Source organism: Chrysochloris asiatica, unplaced genomic scaffold (assembly GCF_000296735.1).
Source record: "Chrysochloris asiatica unplaced genomic scaffold, ChrAsi1.0 scaffold00006, whole genome shotgun sequence".
Lineage (NCBI taxonomy): Eukaryota > Metazoa > Chordata > Mammalia > Afrosoricida > Chrysochloridae > Chrysochloris > Chrysochloris asiatica.
The window spans coordinates 26,466,178-26,491,579 of NW_006408524.1; positions in this window are offsets into that span (position 1 = coordinate 26,466,178).

A 25,402-nucleotide genomic window follows, 5' to 3' on the forward strand; every position below is an offset into this window, starting at 1 on the left:
TCTATAAACATTTTATTGTGAATTGATTTGATTATATATATATATTTTATGTTTTTTAAACACATTGTTGAATGGATTCTGACTCATAGTACCCTATATGACAGAGCTGACCTGCCCCATAGGGTTTCCAAGGCTGCAAATCTTGACTAGAACAGATCGCCATGCTGTTTTCTTCCCCAGAACTGCTGGTAGGTTAGAACCATTGATGTTTTTGTGTAGCGGTCAAGCATTTTACTCATTATGCCACCAGGCCTCCTTTTGAACACATCTGTTGTTGTTATTACGTGTTGTTCAGTAGGTTCCAACTCATAGCGATCCTGTATAGGGGCTCCCAGGAACGACTGAACCATTGACCTTGCAGTTAGTAGCTCAGTATTTATCCTACAGTACCATACCAGGACTTGTAGCAAACTTTATATTTTCTTATTTTAATAAAAACTGGACATCCACCAAGAACTTGGTAAGTATATGTGAATGTAGTTGTTGTTGTTATGTGCCATGGAGTCGGTTCCAACTCATAGCGACCCTGTACAGGGTTTCCGAGGCTGTAAATCTTTATGGGAGCAGAAAGCCTCATCTTTCTCCCGCGGAACAGCTGGTAGTTTCGAACTGCTGACCCTGTGGTTCACAGCCCGATTCACCACTATGCGCCACCAGAGCTCCTTAAGTATATGTGAATAGTTGTATGCATTTCTGTGGGAAGAGCATGGGTGAATCCATATCAAACTGTCAGTGTTAATTACTTGGGTGTAATGGTAGCTGAAATGTTAGCAGGCAGATGGGAAGATTGGTGATGTGTGTTAGCCACACAGTTGTTGGTTCAAACCCACCAGTTGTTCTCTGAGAGATGAATGAGGATGTCTATTCCCATAAAAATTTATAGTCCCAGAAGCCCTACAAAGGGTCACTATGACTCAGAATCAACTCAATGAAAGTGTGTTTGTTTGGGGGCTGATTAGAGTTCCCGAATGGCACAAATAATTAAACGCTGGGCTATTAACTGAAAGGTTGGAGGCTCAAATCCACCCTGAGGCACCACAGAAGAAAGATAGAGTGATGTATTTCCATAAACTGATAGCCATTAACATCTCTATGTTGTTAAGTACAGTTGAGTCAGATACGACTCATAGTGATGTTGTATAGGGTTTCCGAAGAGTGGCAGATGGGTTTGAACCACCGACCTTTCTGTTCAAGTCAACCGTGTGGTCCAGTACTTTATCCTACAGTGCCACATCATTACTCCCAAAACTCTACAGTAGAACTGAAAACAGTTTCTTTGAAACACATACTGTCAAAATTGAATTGCAGGCAACTGGATTTTTGGCAGGTAGGAAGATAACTAGCTTTTATTTGTACTTCTCTGTATTCTTTGTCTTACGAAAATAATTAAGAAAATTAATGTTGAATAGGATATTAAAAGTTGTAGATTTAACAAGAATGAGTCACAAAAGGATTTCTTTAAACAGTTGATTGCCTACTTAATTCTCTCGTTTCATTGTGAATTATTTGATAGTTTACATGGGAGAACATTAGCTTTACATTCATCCTATTGTATATCATTTCATTGCCATGATTACAATCCCCTCCATGTATCATCAAACAACCAAAGGGTATACCTCACAAGCCTGCCCCCTGGTCATCAGCACACAGCCCCTCTCCCTCTCTGGGTCTAGAGTTCCCAGCCTCTCCATCTCTCCATGTCATCGTCTCCTCTCCATCTCTGGCATCACTCCTTCTCTGGGTAGGTCTCGCACTCTGCTCTTCTCCCTTGATGGTTCCAGGGACCTCCACTCCTGGACTGCTAAGTCAATAACTCCCCTTCTTTTGATACAGAACCTCTACCTTTGCATTTACATCCCTCACAGTCAGTCCTGATAACAATTATTTACTATTGTACTGCAAGAGCCCTATCCCATCTCCTTTCAACAGCCCTGCCCAGACAGATTGGATACTACTCAGCGGAGATTCTTCCTCCATGCCCTCTGGATCTAGGCTTCCTCTTGAAAGCTTGTAAGCCAGTCACTTCTTGCCTTTGTAGCGCACCCCCTCTCCCCATTTTGGGTAGCCAATGTCTAAGTTGCCCATCCCTGTCTACCCTGTGTACTGAAGGGTTGGGAATGATCCTCGCTCTAAAGATTTGTTCCCTCTTTTGAGCTACTGCATCCATAGGTGTAGGTCAAGTTCATCAAATTGTATCAGATTACTCTTTTATTTCTCTTCTTTCTTCCTTTCATTGAGTTCTGATCATCCAGCCATTGAAGCCAGGTCAAGTGGGTATTATCTACAAGTGTGGGTGTTCTTGTGCATATGCCCTCTCTTTTTACCAGCTGGACGCTTCACTCTCCACTCTAGTCCTCTGTGGCTATGTCACTGACTCTGGACCCAGGAGTCCCCAGGTCTTGCCACACTGCTGGCCAACCAGGTCTCCACCTGGGTTCACAGGAGTCTTTACCTTAGACATTTAAAATATGATTCAAGTAACATTCAAACACAATTTTCTAGAAAAATGTTTTTGCATTGTGTTATACCTTTTATCCAGTGACACTAACCTGAAGTAGGGTGTTGGTTTATTGGAGACAACATTAGATATGAGAAAACTCTATTATAAGGTGAGTTAATGGTAATAAAATGAGCATTCCCAGGAATCCCAGTACTCACGCTCAGCTCTGTTCAGTTGCCCAGCAGAGATTCTTTGATTTTATCATTCTTTCATTCCTTTGTATTTGACTGTTTTCAATTTTTGGAGTCCTTATTCTTGGTAATGAGCAGAGTGCTATTTTGGTGTTTTATAGGTAGGTCTTTCACGAAATCTCTGTTCTGGAAAGTTGTATATACTTAGATCCCCAAACAAAAGATAGTAAGTGCACTTTTAGACTCTAGCAACCATGTTTTCTGAACCAAAAATATGATCTGGGAATGGTCTTGGAATTAGCATTTCCTGAAAACCCACATGTATAGTTATGATGGGCACAGTGAGCCAATGTGCTGGAGGCTACCAGCTGCCCACACGAATCATTTCTCTCCCTCCTTCTTGGTAATAGAATGGTTTCTGGGCACATGGCTGCCCACTGCACTAATTCTCCCAGTCACTTCTGCAATTAGGTGGGACCATGGGACTAGCTTGTCTCCAATGTGAGCAAAGCAATGTGTGCCGCCTCGAGGCCGACATCGTAAGATGTGCTTTCTTCCTGGGCAATGAGGACTTGGTGACAGCCCAAATGACCACGAGCCAAGGACGACATGTGGTGGAGAAACAAGATGGAAGCAGTCTGTGCCATCAGAACACGCACTGTTAGGTAAGAGAGAAATAAACTTCTGTCTTATTTAAACTACTCAATTACAGATGCGTCTTTTTTTTTGTAGTTGTTACATCAGCTAAGCCTTACACTAAGTAGACACTAACCAGAAGTAGAAAATGATAGATATTATGAGAAAACTAATATCTTCTTCCTGCCTTTTATTTGAATTAAAATGAAACAGAAGAGACAAGCTCATCATTTACTATAACACTGTGATAATTAATGTATATCTACTCCAAGTACAGTAAACTTTGAGGGGATGTATTCAATACTTGTATGTATTTCTTTTTATTCTGACCTATACTATTTATTCTAATTAGTATTTTCCCGTTTGCTTTTATGTATGCATTTTTCCTTGTACTTATACAACTGTCACAAATTATTCTTAGAATGAGGTGCATAAATAACAATAAATATAAAACGCATAATAATGTATTCATGAGAAAAGGGCAGATGTTTAATGTGGTTGGTAGGTGAGTTGTTAAGTGCTGTTGAGCCTGGTTCCCATGCATAGCGACCATGTATAGGGTTTCCAAGAAGCAGCTGGTGAGTTTGAACCACCAACCTTGTGATTATCAGTCCAATGCTTATCCCACAGCACCACACCTGAATGCTATCACCTTGGTAGCTCCTTGAATTCCCAGAGAAGCTGAATTATTTGATTGACTTCATCTAATAGGCAGTTGTGGGTATGAGTGGGCTTGTGTTCTGAATTTATTGTTGTCGTTGCTAAGTGTCATCAAATTGATTGTGATTTATAGCGACCCTACATAGGGTTTCCAAGGCTTTAAATCTTTGCTGGAGCAGAAAGCCTATCTTTCTCCCATGGAGCAGTGGACTTGAACTGCCGACCTTGTAGCTCACAATTGTAGATCTCTCAATTTTTCAAGAGTCTGCCTAATCTATGATACTGCAACCCAACCTACCTACAAAGTTATTGTTAAGAAAGCAAGATACCATAAGAGTTGTTTTGAGGTCCTTGGAAAAGACAAGAAATTATCAGTGTTGTTGGTCCGCAGCCCTGTTGCCTTAAACCCACCCCCCAAAAAAGAAACCCACAAGTAATTGGCTAACAATATTTTATTTTGCATTAATTAAAGGCATTTGTCAATGATCTGAGGTTTGCTAAGGAACGCTCTAGGTTCCCCTGAGATCAGAAGGTAACCTCTCTAGGGAAAGAATGGGCTGGTGGGCCCATTGCAGCCTTGCAAGCTGAATCACCTCAGGCTTTGAATTCCTTCAGAGCCTGACCCAACCTGTTCCATATGCTGCAAAAGTATCTCCTGTCCTTTCACCTCAGGGGCTTTTCCTCAGCATTCTGGCAAGTCAGGCTAAGACCATGTCTCAGCAGATTCAAGAGATTTGGAAGGGTGGGGTGGGAGGTGGGGCCTGGGGAATGGGTCTTTTGTCTGGAACTTTTGGGAGAAAGCTGAAGTCCATGTGACCCTTTTATGCACTTTGTGTATTTGAAACCATTTTTTTTTTTTAGACACAAGAGGATAATATTGGAGTGTACACAATTTGATTTACTCATAAACTTATTATCTTTGGTATTGCTTGAGACTGAAATAATTGAAAATAGTTTTTGTGTGTGTGTGTGTGTGTGAGAGAGAGAGAGAGAGAGAGAGAACATGAGCTTATCTTTTAAATATTTAACTCCAATAAAGAAAATTTAATTAAATAAACAAACCCCTATTCCATTTTTTAAATGTTCACCTTCAGATCTCCTTTTCTTTGGTGAAAAGAGAATGAATCCGAGAAGGACAGGCCATCTTTAGCTGAAGGTTTGCCTAGAGTGGTTGTGTCAATATGAAATATAAGTCAAATCTTCCTGTGTGGTTCTGCTTGCTAGAACTATTATTCACTGTATGTGCTACATATTGTGTTCTGTAGACTTTGAGGTAGAAGGGAGTGGTAAAACAATCACTTCCCCAAACACCTTACTACCCAAACAGACTTACACCCCGTTTAGAAGGAAGAACAAAACAGTTTTGCACTTTAGTTCATGTCTCTCCTGACCTATAAAGGTCTATAAGGCAGTGATTGCAAAGGGTCTCCCTTAATTTGTTCAATTCACACAAGCTCCGGAACAGACCTAGGGTAAGGTTGTCTGATAAAATACAGGATGCTCGTTAAACTTGAAGGTGTTCTGGTGTTGCATTGTAAAATAAGCACTGGATTGCTAACCACAAGATCGGTGGTTCAAATCCACTAGCAGCTCCTTAGAAACCCTATGCAGGGTCACTATGAGTCGTAACCAACTCAATGGCACTTAACAACAACACAACAGTTATAGCTGAATTTCCAGTAAATAATAAATATCTGCACTATTTGGGATGTACTTGTATTAATTTGGCATAGTAAACGTTTATTGTTTCTCTAAAATTCAAATCTAACCAGGAGGTCTGTGTTTTTATTTACTAAACCAGATAACCCTGGTCTGAGCACTTCTTTCTGGACCCTTGGGGCCAATCCACATCTATTAATTCACTCACTCATTCATTCAACAAGCATTTGTCGAGAATTTACTCTGTACTGATCTGTTCTATGTTCTGTTCTAGCCCAAACAAAATAAGCAGGTTCCCTACTCTACTAGAACTTTCAGTCTCATTGGAAATATACACAAGAAGTAGGTAAATAGACTTATTAATAAGATAATTTCAAATAGTCGTGAGTGGGGTAGAGATAATAAAGGAGACACTGGCTGATCCAAAGTGGCTGTTGATAGCCTCTTGGAGGAGTTTATGTTGAGCCTAGACCTGAAGGATGAGAAGGAGACAGTCATGGTAAGAGCTGAATGGAGAGCAATCAGGAAGAGAAAGCAGTAAGTGCAAAGGCCCCGAAGCAAGAATGTGCTCAGAAAACAGAAAGATGATGGGTGTGGCTGTATTAGGGAACAAGTAGTAAAATACAGGGTCAGGAAGGAGCTTGGGGGGCCAGATCACATGGAGCTTTGTACGTGCTGTGGGAAAGCCACTGAGGATTTTGTGATCAGATTTATGATTTTAAAAGATCGCTCTGGCTGCTCCATGGAGAGTGTATTTTAAAGAGGAAAGAGTGGAGGCCACTGAGGAACTGATCGTTATTGGTTGTTGTTGTTGTTGCCAGGTGCCATCGAGTCAGAACTGACTCATAGCAACCCCATGCACAGCAGAACGAAACAATGTCCGATCCTGGGCCAACCTCACTACCGCTGCCACACTTGACGCCATCAATGATGCCCCTGGCCAATCCATCTTGTTAGGGGTCTTCCTCTTTTTCTCTGACCCTCTATCTTACCCAGCATGACATCCTTCTCCAGTGACTGTTCCCTCCTGACAACATGTCCAAAGTATGAGAGACAAAGTTTAGCCATCTTGGCCTCCAAGGCGCACTCTGGCTGCACTTCTTCCAAAACAGATCTATTGGTTCTTTTGGCAGTCCATGGAACTTTTAGTATTCTCCTCCAACACCACAACTCAAAGGCATCAATTCTTCTACGATCTTCCTTATTCACTGTGCAGCTTTCACATCCATATGAGATTATTGAAAATACCATGGCTTGGGTCAGGCGTACCTTAGTCCTCAAGGTGACATCTTTGCTCTTCAACACTTTAAAAAGTTCCTGTGAGGCAGATTTACCTAATGCAATATGTTATTGATAGATGATGGTCTATGGGCCATGATGGAGGAATATGTCAGAGAGACCACAGAACTTGCTAATGTGTGATAGACAAGGCACACAAAAGATCTAGAAGGATTCCTCACTGCCTCTGGTGGGGAAAATACTTTCCTCCCTACTCCGTCTCTCTTCTCCTTCTTTTTCAGGTTCTTTCCATTCCCCACCCTGACCAATCCTCCACAATCCCACTCCTCGCCTTTTTTACAGGGTAAGTTTTCAGTCCCTGGGCTTCAGACCTTCTTTCTGCTGCTGGTTGGGAATCTAAGGTTAGTGGAGGAGAGGGGGAGAGTCCTTCACCACAGCTGAGCTTCCTTTTGGCGCATTCCTGGGGTGTTTGTTGTTCTAACCGAGTTGGGTCTTTCACCTCTAACTTCAGAGTATCATTCCAGGCTCCAGGGACGGACAGATGATGAGAACCTGTTCTGGTTCATAGTTATCTAGGAGGCAGTTACATTTCAAGTGAAAAAAATTTTTTTCTTTGCTGTAGAATTGATCCTGACTAATGGTAACCTAAGGAGCTCTGGTAGCATAGTGGTTACAAATCGGGCTGCGAACCTCAGGGTCAGCAGTTCGAAACTACCAGCTGTTCTACTGGAGAAAGATGAGGCTTTCTGCTCCCATAAAGTTTACAGCCTCGGAAACCCTGTACAGGGTCACTATGAGTCAGAATTGACTCCACGGTACATAACCACAACAACCACAATGGCAACCCTGCATGTGTCAGAGTAGAACAGTGCTCCATAGAGTTTTCAATGGCTGTGACCTTTCAGAAGTAAATCACCAGGCTTTCTTGCAAGGCACCTCTGTGTAGTTTCAAACCACTGATCATTCATTTAGCTGATGTTTTGTACCACCACCCAAGGACTCCACACTTCAAGTAAAAACTTCGGAGAGTGAGAAAGTGTCAGATGGCACTCATCCTGTGTATGCTAAGCTTGTAACAGTGCTGTTTGGATGGTGACTTCAACCAAGAACTTTCTCTGTCATTCCCTAGGTCATGAAGTCTGCAAATCTGCTCAGGGAAACACTATATGTTAGAAGGAAGGAAGGATGAGTGTGGTAGAAGAAACACACACACACACACACACACACACACAGACTTTACCTAGAATAATATATAAGCAAACAGTTATTGCATTATTTTTTAAGTTAACGGTGACCAAATGGGAGTGCCAATGTGCTGTAGAATAAGCACTGGGCCCCTAAACTTTATGGTTGACAGTTTACATCTACCAGTTGCTCCTCGGGAGAAAGATGAGGTTTTCTGCTTCCATAAAGATTTACAGCCTTGGAAACCCTATAAAGGGTCACTATGAGTCAGAACTGACTCAACCACACTTACCAACAACAAATGGTGACCAAACCCCATAAGCAGAGACATGAAGCAGACTTATTTTGAGAGGCAGCACTGATTCATATCTGGGATGCAGGGAGGCAGTGGTTTAACAGGAAAAACAAAACAAAAATAAGAACAAATCCACAAACAAAACACAGTAAGTTGTATTTGTTCTTGACTCTATATCAGCTGATATTGAGTGCTGAGGAGGGCAGAAACTTGAAGTCCTATGTATGGCGGAGGTCCGGGTGCATGGCTAGCATCCAGGACATGTAGGGTAAAGGAAGGAAGAAGCCAAGAGCACTCCTATGGGCCCCATGAGCTCATGCTTAAGGGAAGGGGGTTGGACTCAAAGGTCCCATTCAGCTTCCAGACTCTGTTCTTAACACTTCTCTGTTTCTCCCTACTGCTCTGTGCTCACAAATTTCTCGGCAGCAGATGGTGCTTGAAAAGTTTCTTCCTTTTCTTTGCTTCTCTTACATGCTTCACGTATTGACCACGTTCTCACGTTTCTCATTTCTGATGTTGGCTTTTATTGTATTAAGACCTTGGGGACGATAGATAATTAAAGCAGTTGATTGGTGGGTCCAATTCATGTACACTAAAATTTTCATATTAGTGTGTAATCAAGTACCAGAGAAAAGATCTATAAAATGAAAAATTTTACTACTGGTTCCAAAAATGCAGCCAACTGTAATTATCACATTGATTTCTCCTCAGGGAAGCCACATGAAGCTGCTTTCAATGACAGTGACTACCAAGTTCTGCATGATTTGGAGACTGGGTTCTGGCCAAAGAAATGGCTCCCTCCCTGTTCTTCACAGAACTCAGGAGAACTGCATGTGTGTTATTAGAGGAATTAATCAGTCCTCTAGTGCTTGGCTTGGGCCTATTGCTTACGTATGCACTGAGACCCGAAGAAAAGTGAAGTATAAAGCAGGAAAAGCATTGCATGACCAGGTACTGAGGATTTTGGATGGCGTTTGGAAAGAATTATCCAAACACTTCTATAATTGTCCTCCATGTTTTATTTTTTCAGAAGAAAACTTAGATATAAATGAAGTCTGGTGGCAGCCCACAGAGATACCAGTCTTTGGACACTACTGACACTAGATGGGCTCCTCAGAAGGCTTTTGTCTATAAGTAGCAAGAACCCAATTCCATAAAAAGAATTCTAAGATTATGGTCTGGGGATTCAGAGGCTCAATTGTGCTATCAAGGACACAGTTTCTCTCCATCTTTACTCTGTGGCGCTGTGGGTTAATGCGCTGGACTGCAAAGTTAGTTTGAAATGTAAGGTCAGTGGTTCAAGCTCACCAATCACTCCTCAAAAACTCTGTACAGGGTCGCTATGGGTCGGAACCGACTCGATGGCACGTAACAACAACAACATATTCTTAAGCCTGCTCTTCTCAAGGTCTCAAAATAGCTGACATTGTTCCAGACAGCACACTATGACTATACCCAATGGCAATAAAAGAGAATACTTCTTCCTTACGTTCTAAGGGTAACACACCCCTCCCAGAGCCTTGTCACTGACTCCCGTTTTCACTGGTAAGGAGGAATCGTGTACACACGCTTCCCTGAATAAGCCCTTAGCTTTTGTTGAATGGCTTACAACAGTGCTGCCCTGTAGAAATACAATGTGAACCGCGTATTAATGCAATTGCATTAAATTTAATGCAGTTGCATTAAAAAAAGAAAAATCAAGTTTTAATCATATATTTCATTGACCCCAATTTATCTAAAATATTATTATTTTAACATGTGATCAATGTAACAAATTATTAGTTCAAATTCACCAGCTGCTCCTCAGAAACCCTACATAGGGTTGCTATGAATCCGAACCAACTGAACAGCACTTAACAGCAACAGGAGAAATAAGACCTCAGATTCAATACATCCAAATCTCTTCATTAAGTCTTAAATCATATAAAGATGAGTCAAATCTGGATGAGGAAGACTATCAGCATGGACTGTAATGGTGTCCAAAGGATTCATGGTCATGTTGCTAATTCTAGAACACAGAAAACAAAGGAATTTCATAACCCCCACCACACCAAAAAACCCCACATGGTTGGCTGCAGATCAATTCATCACAGTCGCAGGCTGTGAGGCTGCAATTAGAAAAACTTACAGGACTGGTTCTGGGCCCTTCCACCATCTTGGTAAGATCATGACTCAAACCCTTGCAGTCCTAGTACACCAATTTCCTTTAAGGACATGCCCAGACAAGTCCCTGAGAGGGAGCCTGCCTCTTCCTGGACTGACTAGGGGAGTCCTAGTAATCTAGGTTCAAATACACTCTGACTGAAGACAAAGCTTTTTAAATTGGTCAGAATGAACTCAATGGGGGCTGAATTTAAATCAAGAATCAAAATGGAATGGACCCCACTGAAAGATTCTGCAAACCAAATGCTTGTCATTGAGGCTCTAAAGCAAAGAGTACTTGGCATTGACTAATGTCCTATAGTACAGGGGCCCAAGTTGCAGGATACCCAGAAGACACACCGCTTGGAGAGCATCTGGAGTTCTTCAATGCAGGTCGCTGGGTCTTACCTGGAAATCTGGGCTTTGACTCAGATCTGAGATTTTAGTCTCATTTTGATGTGAAATCTCATCATGAGAAGGCATCTCCCGAAGTTCCCTTGAGACTTGTACACTTCTCCATTGAAATTCTATGTGAAATGCTTTTTTTCACTTGCATATTATTTCTCTGCATGACAGTTTCTGACTGATAACATTTGATGGGTTTACTAGCCTCCTTCATATTGTGGTTACAAGGATATAATTCAGGATCTATTTATAGATGTGAAACTTTTGCAAGAGAAAACATTTTTATCACCAAAGCCATTACTGGAAAGCCACAATGAACTGTCATTTTAGGCATTCATACACATTTATTTATACATTGCTGATCATTAAAGCCCAGCTAGGTAATTTTTTTTTTAAAGAAGAAAATGATGAAATTATTATAGCATGTATGCCACACAAAAATAATTGGGTTTGTGTTCTAAAAGATGACACAGATTTTTTCGTTAGGCATTTGGCAATGGTAAACTGGAGGATCGGAGAAAAAGAGGAAGACACCCCCCCCCCCAATGAGATGGATTGATGGATTGGCACAGTGGTAGCAGCAATGGGCTCAGGTGTAGCAATGATTGTGCGGTTGACCCAGGACTAGACAGTGTTTCGTTCTGTTGTGCATAGGGTAGCACTGAGTCAGTACCAACTCGATGACACCTAACAACAACAACAAATACTAATTCCATCACTTATCTGTCAGTTTGTTGTCCTGTGGTAGCTTGCATGTTGCTAGAAATTATCACCTGGTGTTTCAAATACCAGTGGGGTCACCATGGTGGACAGGTTTCAGCAGAGCTTCCAGACTAAGACAGACTAGGGAGAAGGAAGATGGGGTCCACTTCAGAAAAATTAGCCACTGAAAAGTTTTAAGAATAGCAGCATAGTATTATCAGAGATAGAGCTGAGAAATGAGCCCCTCAGGTTGGAAGGCACTCAATATACGACTGGGGAAGGGCTGCCGCCTCAAAGTACAGTTGACATTAATGACTACCCGATCCTGCCCCATCCTCCCAACTGTTGTTATGTTTGAGTTTATTGTTGTAACCACTGTGTGAATCCATCCCATAAAGGCTCTTCCATCCTTTTACTGACCCTCTAAATGGAAGTCCCGAAAGCTTTGTTCTACCCTGTCATTAAGGCTGACTCCTTTGAGAAACCAAATCCTGAAGGCTTCCTTGCAGAGAAGAGCAGTTATATGACACAACATGGTCAAGGAAATGTGAGAAGTATACAGGGGTGGAGGAGGTTTTATTAACTACAATATTTCTAGAAGCTCATCTCCAGGCCTTACTTCTGGGTGGGTTCAAACTAACAGACTTTAGGTTAGTAGTCTAGCTCAAACTATCTGTGTTTAGGACTGATATTATAACTGTACCCTGTATTTTTCAATGTATTTTAATATTTAGGAGAATTGTTATAAATTCTTTGATGGAGCAATTTCATTCAATGAATACTTAAGGTTCTGCATCAAGCAGGCATTGGGCTAAATTCTTGGCTACAAGAACTTGAGAACAGGAGCTTGAGACAAATATAAATAAAATGTGGTTCTTTCTCTAAAAATGCTAATAAGTAGCATAGTCTTCATATTGGTTTTGCTAAGGGCTCACCCTAACTCTGGTGAGAGCTTTTAAGGAGGAAATACAAGCCAGAAAGGATCATTTGTTGCACTTTGGTCTGAAAGAGAAGGTTTGGTATATTTAAAGAAAGACAGTTACACTATAAATGTCTAAATTAAAGTAGTTATACATTGCCTAACAAGTTTACATCAGTCATCTAAAAAAGTTTTTCTTTTATTGTGTGAAGGTTTACAAAGCAGATCATCAGTTTTACATTTGACAAATCATACACTTTGTTTCATCTCAGTGATTGCAATCCCTTCCTCCCTGTGGTACTTACTTCCACCCCACCCTTCTTCCCAACCCTTCTGAACTTTGTCCTTAGGTAAATGTTGCCTTTTGATTTTGAATGGTTGACCATTCCATGGTGCGCAGACCTCACTAGTGTTGCTGTCGCCAGTTATATACCCATCTACCTCTTGACTGAAAATTGAACCACAAGGGTGAGTTCAGTTCCAGACCTGAAGGATGACAAAGGATCATGGTTTTGGATTCCTCCTGTCTCTTTCTGACCAGTAAGCCTGTTCTTTTTTATAATTTTGAGTTTTATTCCACATTTTCTCTCACTCTATCCAGGACCTTTAGAGCAGTGATCCCTTCAGAGCAGTTGGTAGTGGTAGCTGGGCATCATTTAGTTTTTCTGATATCAGGGTTGTGGAGTTTGATTTTCATGTGGCCTGTTAGTCCATTGAACTAACTGAGTCCAATCATCTTCGATTTTCATCCCTCTTCTTACCTCCACACAGGGAGAGACCAATACTTGCCCTTAGATGGTTGCTCATGAGCTTTCAATATCCTAGTTGCTGTTTACCAAAATAGGATGTAGAACATTGTCTTTGCGGACTATGATCATGGTAGTATGCACCATCACATTCATAAATATGTTTGCAGCAAAGGTAAACATAAAAACCCCTGTACACAATCCTCTGTCAAACCCTGATATATTTGTGGGTATGCTCCCCCTTTCCCTCCCATTGCCCCTCAGCCTGTGAATCTGTCTGTGTATCTTCCCACCCATCACTGTTGTTGCGATTTCCTTTCATTATGAATGCCTGTTTAAAATCAGCCCAGTGACTAGGGCACTTTTGTGGTTGTTTTTGTTAAGTGCCATAGAGATGGGTTTGACTCACAGTTTCTGAGGCTATAAATCCTCAGGGGGCAGAAAGCGTCATTTTTCTCTCAAGGAGCACCTAGTGGTCTCAAACTGCCAACCTTATGGCTCTCAGTCCAGTGCTTACCTCACACGGCCATTGTACTCCCTGGGACAATTTTGCGGAGTTCTGGTGTGGCACTGAAGGCTAATGTGCTGGACTGTCAGGTCGGTTTGAACCACAATCAGTGGTTCAAACCTACCAGCCACTCTTCAGAAACCCTATATAGGGTTGAAACTCTATACAGAAACCCTATACAGCATTGGAACCCTGGGACAATTTTACAGGTAGGTAATATTTGAAGCACAAGGCTCTTCAGGGCAAAGCTCTCTGGAGCAGACTTCAGAATGCTGGTGTTCCACGTGGTGGGGCTCCTCACTTGCCTGTGAGCTCCTTCCCACCTATGAGCTTACAAATAGCCAAGAATAATATGTTGACCAGAAGTGTGTTCTACACTGAATACATCCGCCAGTCCTTTGCTGTGCAGCTGTGGCAGTTTGCATAGGCTTGTGCTATTTATGACTTTGCATATTTGATCTAGAAGAACCATTTCATTTTCTGACTGCAGCTGCCCACACTGGTCTGGCTGCTGCTGGGGTTTTCCAGCAGACCACTGCTGCCACGTCATTTCAGAGCCACTTCCGTGGGTTCCACGTGGTTCTTCTGTCTCCAGTTCCTGCGGGTGCTCTTCAGCTCATTCATTCATTGAAAACTATGTTCTGAGCACCTATTCAATGCCAGATGTTGGACCAGGCCCTGGGAATACCAAGATAGTCTTCCCTTGAGTAGCTTTCAGACTATAGGATTCTTCTTGGGCCTTTGCAAACCAGATCCTTTGCGGCAACCTGCAGCTTGCATGCTAGTTTTTGTCTTTTCATTCATTGTCAAGTGAGTCTTGGTGGGATCTAAGGCAGTCAGCTGGAACTGAAAGGTTGGCAGTTCTAACCCTGCAGTATCTCCACAGGAAAAAGATGTAGCATTCTGCTTTGGGAAATATTGGAAGCCTTGGAAACCTCATAGGGCAGTTCTAGTTTGTCCAACAAATGAGTTGGAATGGGCTTGATGGCAGTTGGTTTTGTTTGTTTATTCAGACTTTGCAATGTGGCTGTTAGCTAGACACTAAATGCCTTGCCGTCTGGCTTCTAGCCTAAACAAAGACCCTTGTAAGATCCTGGGCGGCTCACACCTGCTCTCATTCTCCTGACTAAAGAGAAACATTTATCTTTTTTCTCTCATGATTATGGGGCTTATTAGAGAAGTAACAAGTTACAACTTGGGGTCAGGATCAACCTGGATGTAACAGGAACAAGTCAGGATCTGGTCTGTCAATCTGGACAGGCACTAATCTTCTGCTTGTGATGCCATGTTTGATAGAGTGACACCTCTGAGATCTCCCCAGACGGTGTCCCTTCTGGATCTTTCTTTCTGCTGCTCCTGATATCTGCTTCTGCTTCCTGCCTCTTCCCATAGGGCTTAGAAGCCTTGGGTTCACCCTGAGTTTTCTTCTGTTCAGTTCCCAGTCCCAGGCCATGGTGGTCTCTCCCCTGTCTGGATCATCCATTTGGCAGATGTCATGGTTTATCTTGTGGCATGGGTTCCTGTTGTTGTCTGCCGGTGCTACTTTGGTTGCATTGTCATTTGACTTTTCATATAAAGAATACATTGGTCTTCTCTTTAAGGCTTACGAGCAGCCCCCATGCTGCTGAATCTGTTGAGGATTGAAATACAGGTTTTGTCCTTCTTGTGAGTTAGTTAGTGTGCCAGGCCTGGCCTTTGAGCTCTGGGATCCATCCCACAGTCTCCCTCTGCTCTGCTCCAGTCTGCTGTGTGTTGCAGGAGGCTGGTCCACGCAGACTGCCTTCTCTGGGCTCCTGTGTCTGTCAGCTGGTTTCTGGTTGGGTTTGGCCAATGGTGGGCACCAATAGAAACTGTATGGGAGGAAGGGAGAAGTCACAACATTTCTCTTTGTTCTTCCCAGTCTTGGTTTCAGATCCAAGTCACACCAGTTCCTCTTTCTGACTCTCTGCTTTAGGGGTGACAGTGGTTTCCTGCTGCAGCTGATCTCTGGGTTACCTCATCATCTCCTAGTAGCTACTCAGCTCTTTCATGTAGAAACCAAAATACTCAGAATGGCTTCTGTTTTTTGGTTGGACCATGGCTGATGTTTCTTTCTTCCCTCCATCCCTTCTTAATAAATCACGTTTTCCTACATAACAAATTGCTCTAAAATTTAGTAGCTTAAAACAATAAGCGTTTATTGCATCACAGCTTCTGTGGGTTAGGAATCTGGGTATATGGCTTAGTTAAGTGTCTCTGGCTGAAGGGCTCTCATGAGGTTACTGTCAAACGATTGGCCAGAGCTTCGGTCTCATCTGAAGACTTCAGTGGTGAGGGGCAATCTGTTTCCAAGCCTTGGTCCCGTGCTACACGGGCCTCTCCCCAGTGTTTTCTCACAGCATAGCAATGTTAGCTTTCACCAGGGCAAGTGATCCAAGATAGAAAGGGAGAGAAAATCCAAGGTGGAAGCCAGCCTTTCTATACCTAATGTCGGAAGTGAGATCCCAATACTTCTGCTGTGTTTTACTTATTAGATGTGAGTTAATGTGGCCAGCCCACACTCAAAAGAAAATTACACAAGAATGTGAACACCAGGAGGCAGTGATTACTGGGGACCACCTCAGAGATACTGTCCCTCCCTTTTTCCTTTCTTTCTTCTTTTGGAGAGGGTATCCATCCTAAGGGGATTGTTTTGGGATCTTGGGCCACGGATTTGTCTCCAAAGGTAGACACCTCGACTTTTAATCCTTCATACTCCTTTATCTCTCCCAGTACAATCTAGCACAATGTAAATGAAATCTGTTGGCTAGTCTGGAAACCCATCATTTGTAATATAAGGGAACTTGTACTTGACAATCAAAATTACCAATATGCACATGAATTTGGGGACAATCCACTTGCAAAGAGCTAACTTGCTGGAATAACAACAGTTATGGATCTGTTTTCTGGAGGCTGTTGACTATTAAAATCAGAGAGATTGTTGTACTCTTCCTTGTTGGTTTAGTTTTACCTGGGACTGATATTAAAGGAAGTATATTGTTCATGTTGCAGGTACACGACACAGACTCTTCACTACCCCTGTGTGATGGAGATGAAATGGAACATGACAGTCCAAGAAAGGACAAAATGATTTCTTCCAAGGTGCCTATCCTTTTTGAAAATAGTCCTACTCACGGCTTCTTTCTTTAAATGTCACTGCATTGCTAGCATTGTTCAGAAGTAAACCAACTTACGGATCCTCCCATGCTCCTCCTCATCCCTGTGAAATGCCACCCCTTGATAATACTGATTTGTAGGGGGGTGCTGCATCATGCCACTCAGTTGAGGAGTTGAGGCATAAACAGATGTTCCAGATACCATCCTCCCTCCATTCCAACTCTAAGGGCTGGTGTTCTAGTTTCCTCTGAGGATGGATTATTTTCTAGCTCATGGAAATATCCAAGTGAGTCTTTAAAAGGCACAAAGCAATGTAATGAAAGGCAAAGGATAACTTGAAGTTGTTGATCTCTTCACAGACACTGGTGTGGATTACATTTTGATATATTTGCCACAAGTACGGATATGGAAGCCCGCCCATTGCAAGAGCCATCCATGTGTCTGCCAAAGTAAACATAGTTAAGCACTATTTTCAATGACTGTCTTTAAAAATCACAGTAATGTGCCGATTTTTAAAGATGGATTTTTAAAGGTTATAATCAAGCCCTGTGCTCTATTCTTCCAGGCCCCCAAAGAAGGAATAATAAGGTCTCAAAGAAGGACTCATATGTTGTTGCCCTAATAGTGAGGCTTGGACCAGGGCTACGTGGACGGCCTTAGGCTGAGGTAAGGTAGCTCCCGGGAAGGTGGGAGGACAATGCTGGCTGGGGGATTGTATGGAAAGAAATTGCATAGCTTGAAAAGTGAACCAGAAACCCCACACTCCAAGGAAATTTCATAATGATCACAAAAGGAATGTTCATGGTAATTTTGCATGTATAACTTTCCTACCTAATTTGCAGTGCTCCCACACATGTGGTCCATATGCTTACTCCAAAGTGTTTTTCTGCCTCCAGTTGGAGCATGCTCAGAAACAACCGGTGACATTTTCACATTCACAGTACCTACCCCTCAATATCCACAAACATTATATGTTTACTTGTGTGTCCTTTTCGGTTCTGCTGCCATTTCCCAAGAATAGGTTTAAAGGGGCCCCTAAGGTAATCCTCATTCGTCCCAGGAAAGTGAAGAAAGCCGATGTAAAGACAGAGGCCAATTGTTGCAAAAGGTCATAGCTGCTTCCATCAGCTGACACATGAAGCCGTGCAGGTACCCTATCAACGAAAAAAAACAACAAGCAAGATCAGGCACACTGCACCCTCAGTTCTGTATTGTGTGCAGGTTTGAGGCCAGGAGAGCGACTGGTAAGAGAGAGTGAGGTGGTATTTGCTTTGGCTAAAGCTGACTTGTTTTGTTTTTTTTTTTTAAAGATAAAAATAGGTGGAATAGGAAGGCATGCATGCCTTTATTGAGGGAACGTATGCTGGATGCTGAACTTGGGGCTAAATGTTTAAAGAGTAACTTTTCTTAATGGAAACTTATCTACTACTTTTACAGAAGTTGTGAGATCTGAGTCAATTGTATGCAGGTGCTGTGGGTACAGCCCTTGAGGGTAAACTACTCAGGAATGAGATCACAGAATGTTCTAGACTCGAGGTACTGCTGGTTCAGACTTCATTCAGGTGCATCCCACCCTCTTAGTCATGCCTCAGGAGAGACTTCTGTATAGAACTGGGAAGCCCTCTTTGGCTACAAAATGGCTCATGGTCTCTGTTTTCACCAGGCCGGTGTAACTAAACATCTTTGGAAGAAGGACTGGTTGGTTGCTCAGGGGGGCTTTCTACTGTGATATACAAGTGGGCTTCAAAAGTTCTTGAAAAAATCCCATTATCTTTTCATCCCATTTTCCATGAACTTTTTTTTTTTTACTGAGTTGATTTGATTGCAGGTGGTACCAATTCTGAGCATAGCAAAGACGGGGAGCAGCTTTGGCAGCAATCCTGGATTTACTTTGGCCACACAGTGGCCGAGTGACATGAACTAGTCATGAACCAATGTATTATTTATTTTTCTTCTTCTTTTTTGTCTCACAAAATTTTTTTCTTAAATGTACAACAGACTCCAAGACAGCACTTCATTCTAACTATAGATGGGCTGTAGGTGAGATAGATAGTAGGGACTTTGAATGTTTCAGTAGAAATGGAATCAAGAGCTACCATCACCTCAGTCTCAAACAACAGCCTATTTTTGGCCAGATTTCTTCATTCCACCTGTGGCCAGGGGGCCCTTCCCCGCGGCCTTTGCTGTTTACTCTTCAAGTTTCTTCTGCTCTTTCTGTTTCTGCTCAAAAGCCTCATCTTCCTCATCCATTTCCTTGTTCTGTTTCTTGGGTTGTTTCAGGGCTTTTCCTGCCACCTTCATGGACCAACATGGCACTTGCTGCCCCTTCCCCAGATCTGCTACCAAAAACTCCATGAATATTTTTGAACATAGATGTTAGTGAAGGGACGTTTGCATGAGCTAAATTACAGATATAATTTAATACTGTTGTTTATATATCTATATCTGTATCTAACTATAGATAGATTGACACTGGAGTTTGAGGCTGAAAATGATGTCTGTGAAGATTTTTCTTCAGATCTCCTTTGAGCAACTTTAATTTTCCACCATTTGAAAAATCAAAGCATTTTTATAACAGCATACACCCTTCATAGTACATAGTAGCATCCCATTTGTTCATTGTTTTACAGGAAGAGTGTCTAGTTTATTAATAATTAGCTAAGTTAGCTGCATGTTCTACCAGAATTATAGTCCTGGCTCTGTCACCAGGCAGTAGCTATGTGGGCCTTGCCAAATCATGGAACCTTTCTTGATTTTGGATTCCTGCTCTAGAATGTTGTTGTTGTGTGTTATCGAGTTGATAGGATTCATTGTGGCCTTATAGAGCAGAGTAGAACCACCTCCTAGAGTTTCCTAGGCTGTAATTTTTACGGGAGAAGATCAACAGGCCTTTTGTCTACACAGTGGCAAATAAAGGAGCGTATGTAATAAACCAGAGAAGTGATTCTCAAACTGTAGGCCTCAACCTATTGAATCATGAAATCCATTTAGTGAGCTGTGTCAGCATTATAAAAAAGAGAGAAAATAGTAAAATGCATGCATGTTGTGAGATTAAATATTGTTGCAAAAACTTTATTTCCATTAAATCTATATTTATATATGATGTGTATACTTGAGGTCTTATTTTTATTATGGGCTGAGGTAAAAAAGAAAGGTTTAAAAACATGGGAATAGTTTATATCTAGGGTCCCTTCAGGTTCAAATACAAGGTGCTCTGAAATAGGTGCTCTTAGCCACAAGTACCTGTGTATCTATACACATCTCCTTGGATGGCACTAATAGTTTATGCTTGTTTATTAACTTAAAGGTTTGTGGTTCAAACCCACCTAGTGGCACTGCAAAAAAAGGCCTGGTGATCTATATCCGTGACGACTGTAGCCAAGAAAACCCTACAGAGCAGTTCTACTCTGTAACGCATGGGTTTGCCATGAGCCGGAGCAGTTTAGTTGTGTTTGTTCTTTTATCTGTCTCTCTCTTGTGCGTGCGCTCTCTCTCTCTTTCTCTATCTATCTATCTATCTATCTATCTATCTATCTATCTATCTATCTATCTATCTAGTATCATGAAGGGGCATGTGCAGCCCACCTCCTCATGATAAGTCTTTAACCTATAGAGAAGGGGACTCTGGAGAAGAGCACACACCCCATCAGCATGTTGTCCAAGACCTAGGAGAGAAGTACTGAGTTCACCAATTCATCTGGATCTGCTTACCAGGGTATTGCTAAGATTGCAGTAACAACCTCCATCACTCCCTTTTCACACCACTCTGCCTTCCCCTCCTCCCCCTCTTCCTTCGCCCTCCAACCCAAAATAGCAGGTAGGAAGGCGAAACCAGCAACATTATTTTCGAAGTGGTCTTGGGCACCATTTTTCCTCTTGTTACTCCTCTTGTCCTCATTGAAAACCCAGACAATAAGACCATCCTTAAAAATGTTAAGAGCCCACTGAGGGGCTGACTACCTGCAAGGCATGCACTTCAAAGTCAAGTGCCTTGTCTCTAAATACAAGTCTTTCTCAGACCAAAAGTTGGCAGGATTTCATCTGTTCCAAAGAAATTTGCTCTTTACAGGAAAACGTGAACCATTGTTAACAAAATATTATCTTGCAACTGAAGGAAAGGCCAAAAGTCTTGTTCTCAGCAAATCCCTCTCCTGTAGCTGATAGAGATGTAGATCCAGGAGGAGGGACAAAAATGAGTGTCTTTTCCTGCTGGAATGTTCTCCCTAAAGCTAAAAATAATAATGTTAGCTCATCTTTTTCTGACAAACTCAGGAATAAAGCAGTTACCACTGAAGTTAACTCCTACTCATGGCCACTCCATGTGTGTCCAGGTAACACTGTGCTCCATACAGTTTTCAATGGCTGATTCGTTGAAAGTAGAGTCCCAGACTCTTGCCAGGTGTCTCTGGGTGGACTTGTATCCGCAGTCTTTCAGTGAACAGCACGTTAATTTGCATCATCCAGAAACTCCTTCTGAAAAGTGGTGTGTGTTTTTTTCTAATTCACACAAAGGTGGCACATGGACTAGTATCAGTCCTGGCTATAAACTATTGACTCGAAAACTCTGGTAAGTGCTTTAGACAGAAGTTTGCTGAAAGTGTTTCGGGAGCATAGGGAGGCCAGCAGCTGAACAGTTCATGGCAAGTCAAAAGACAGTTGGAATTCTCGGGAGAAGGAGAACACTGGAACATCTGATGTTCTGAATCATGTAAGAGGCTTTCTTCCCTGGCTGGAGTGGTGATGCCATTAACACTGGCAAATAAAATCCCATCAGTGAGCAGAAATAAGCCCGAGGATCAGCACCAACTCTAATGGTGTAACTCATATTTAATAAGAAACATTGAATCCAGAGTAGCGTTATCCCTGTGTAGCTTACCAAATTTGAATGGAGCTGCATTTACAATGCATTTATCAGCTTTTGATTTAATAAGTGATTCCTTGATCCTGAGTAAATCAAACACTTTATTGTGACAGTGACGATATATGGAGAAATAATACAAGAAAAAGTGGCGGTCTCCTCCCTGTCTCTCTTCTTTCATTTTTCAAAGAAGCAAACATTCTGACTAGTTCTGAATATTTTAGAAAGTGCTATCTTATTCTGTAGTCAACATTTTAAGAAGTATTGCTTTAAAAAGGTACATTGTTGTGTGCCATCAAGTCATTTCAATTCATAGAGACCCCATAGGATAGAGTAGAACTACCCCCATAGGATTTTCCAGGCTGTAATCTTTACAGAAGCACATCACCAGTTTTGTCTCCTGAGGAGCAGCAAGTGAGTTCAAACCACCAACCTTGAAGTTAGCCAAGCACTTAATCACAACACCACTAGGGATTTAAAAAAAAAAAAAAAAAATCTGTGTTATTTACATAGGTCTTTGAAGAAAGTGATTGTTCTCCAAAAAAGATAATCTAATTACAAAAAGATAATCTAGTTATAGCAAGTTAGTGGTTGTTGAGGCATATAAAGAAAGGAAAAATTGAGTTTGATAAGTTGACTCAGGACTTTTACATGTTTTAAATTAGGTTTCACAAGCCTGTCTAACATAGTTTTTCTTTCAGAAAAGAAGACAGAAATTAAGAAATCCCCACTAAGAACATCAGGCTACAGTATGTAATTAAGAGCAAAAGTAGGTCTTTTCTTAATATACCAAGGTACAGATTTAGAATTCCTTTGGTAGTTTTAACAAGCCTTGGGTAATAATTCTACAACCCTTTACCAGATATTTAGTATTTGTCACATGAGAAAGTATTAAAAACGTTTTTTGAGGTAAGTTTGTTCTTTATGATCTTTGTGCATGCGACAATGTTTAAAGAATGCCAAAAATGTGTGTGTGTGTGTGTTTGTACTGTGAGAGACAAAATATCTGCTCTCGTGGAGCTTGCATTCTTGGGGTGAGGATTGAGTAAACATATGTTCAATGATAGAAAGTGAGGTGGGGGATGCTCTGAGCACTGGGGGTGGGCATATATTTCATACACAGATCATTTGCGTTATTTATGGGCCCTATAATTTGTGATGGAGTCCTGGTGTGGTGCTGTAGGATAAACACTCAACTGCAAGATTGTTGGGAACATCAAGGTCAGCGGTTCAGGCTCACCAGCTGCTCCTCAGAAACCCTATACAGAGTTGCTATGAGTTGGAAATGACTCAATGGTACTTAACAACAGCAACATGTTCTAAAGTCTCTCTGAGCACTGCACCTAACAGGTTCCTAGGAGCCTCTGGTCACATTTTTGTCAGCAGATTAATACATGATTTTGTTTTACATGCGTCTCTGTTTAAAGAAACCATGTTTAATGTGAAGGTAGTGGTGTTACGTGGTAGAATTCTTGCTTTCGCTGGTTTGACTCCCAGCCAGTGAGTACCATATGCAGCCTCCGCTCATCTGTCACCGGAGGCATTTGTGTTTTGGAAGAAGTGCAACCAGAGTGCTCCTTGGAGGCCAAGATGGCTAAGCTTCGTCCCTCATACTTTGGACACATTGTCCGGAGAGAACAGTCACTGGGGAAGGATGTCATGCTGGGTAAAGTGGAGAGTCAGAGAAAAAGAGGAAGACCCCCAACGAGATGGATCAGCCAGGTGACATCATTGATGGCTTCAAGTGTGGTGGCAGTAGTGAGGTTGGTCCAGGATCGGACTTTGTTTTGTTCTGCTGTGCATGGGGTCGCTATGAGTCGGTTCCGACTTGATGGCACCTGACAACAACAACAACAACAGGTTTCAGAGAAGCTTCCAGACCAAGACAGACTAAGAAGAAAGATCTGATAACCTACTTCTGAAAATCAGCCAGTGAACACCCTGGGGATCACAGTGGACCATTCCCATTATGCTTGGGGATCACCATGGCAGCTAGCCATGCCAATGTTCAGTCTATATTGCTGCTTTGTCAACACTGAACTTGCAGCCAACAGCACAATAACTTAGACCTGAAGAAGCTGATCGAACGTACTTATTTTCTCCATGATACAGATCACAGCCTTCTTGTACTTGGGAACACTAGACCTTGTGATGCTTGGGAACTATTTTAAACAGCGAAATCACACACACACACACCCCAAGAAAAAAAACCCACAAAACGCAAAAAAAGTGGCAAAAACAGACCGGGAAAAGAAGTATGAAAGTTGAAACAAGAAGGCAGAGTATCATCTTGGGAGTGTGCATGCCAGGTGCCTCAAAGCTTGTCCACTCTCTGCAGAACCTGAGATCAATGCATAGCAAGAACTAATTTTGAAGTTACAAATGAACATGAGCAAGTAGGAGAATTTGCAAACCCAGAATCCACCAATGATGAGGACTGATGGTAGTTCCAGGCACAGTTTCAGAAGTGGTGCCTACACATTATTTTATTGCTAAAGAAGAAGCAATATAAATAAAGAAGAAGGTATGCATCTTGGTGGCACAGTGGGTTAAGTGTTGGGTTGCTAACTGAAAGGTTGGTAGGTGGTTCAAACACCAGCTGCTCCGCTCCACTGGAGAAGGATGAGGCTGTCAGCTCCTGGAAAGATTTATAGTTTCAGAAGCGCTAAGGAGCAGTTCTACTCTGTCTCACGATGAGTTGAAATCAACTCATGGTAGTGGGCTTTGCTTTTTAAAGAAGAGAAAGCTCTTTGGAGCAGACAGACAAGATGGGGCGAAAGCTATAAAGGTTATAATACTAGACACTTGTCTAGTCTTAGTCCCAGTGGAAATTTGAACAGGAAATGAGTCACCAGGTATACCGACCACCAGAGGAAAGGTTTTTAAGAGCTTGGCATTTGAGCTTTCTCTGGGGTTCCTGGGTGGCACTTATGGTTAGGTACTCAACTTGTTGTTGTTGTTATGTGTCATGGAGTCGGTTCCAACTCATAGTGACCCTGTACAGGGATTCTGAGGCTGTAAATCTTTACAGGAGCAGAAAGCCTCATCTTTCACCCATGGAACAGCTGGTAGTTTTGAACTGCTGACCCTGAGGTTACCAGCCCAATTCGTAACCACTACGCTATTAGATCTCCCTAGGTGCTCAACTACTAACTGAACTGTTAGTGGTTCAGGGTCACTCAGGTGGCATAGAAAGGAAGGCCTGACAATTTTCATCTGAAAGGTCACAGCCTTGAAAACCCTGTGGCGCAGTTCTACTCTGCATACATGGAGTTGCCTTGAGTCGGAATGAACTCAGTGGCCACAAGTCCTTGCTGTATGAAGTTCATCAGACCCTCCTGCATTTGTGATGTCCCCTGCAGGCTAGGTGACTGGAGAAAACACTGTTCTGTGCCAGTCAGGGGCTGCTGTCCTTTGAGGTGTCTCAACGGAGCCTCGACCAGGTTTTCTATCATAGTATTCCAAGAGCTGGTTCCCCTTTATGCTGAGGGAAGGAGAGAGTAGATGACAGGAGGAGGCCCAGCTTGGGTGCTGGGCAGGTGTCCCTAGAATCTGTAAGACTATGGGCAGCTGCAGAGGGGAAGGCACTGTATTAGAGCCATCCTCGCTCGAAGAGTTGTGTTGTTATATGCCGTGGAGTTGGTCCCGACTCATAGTGAACCTGTACAGCGTTTCCGAGGCT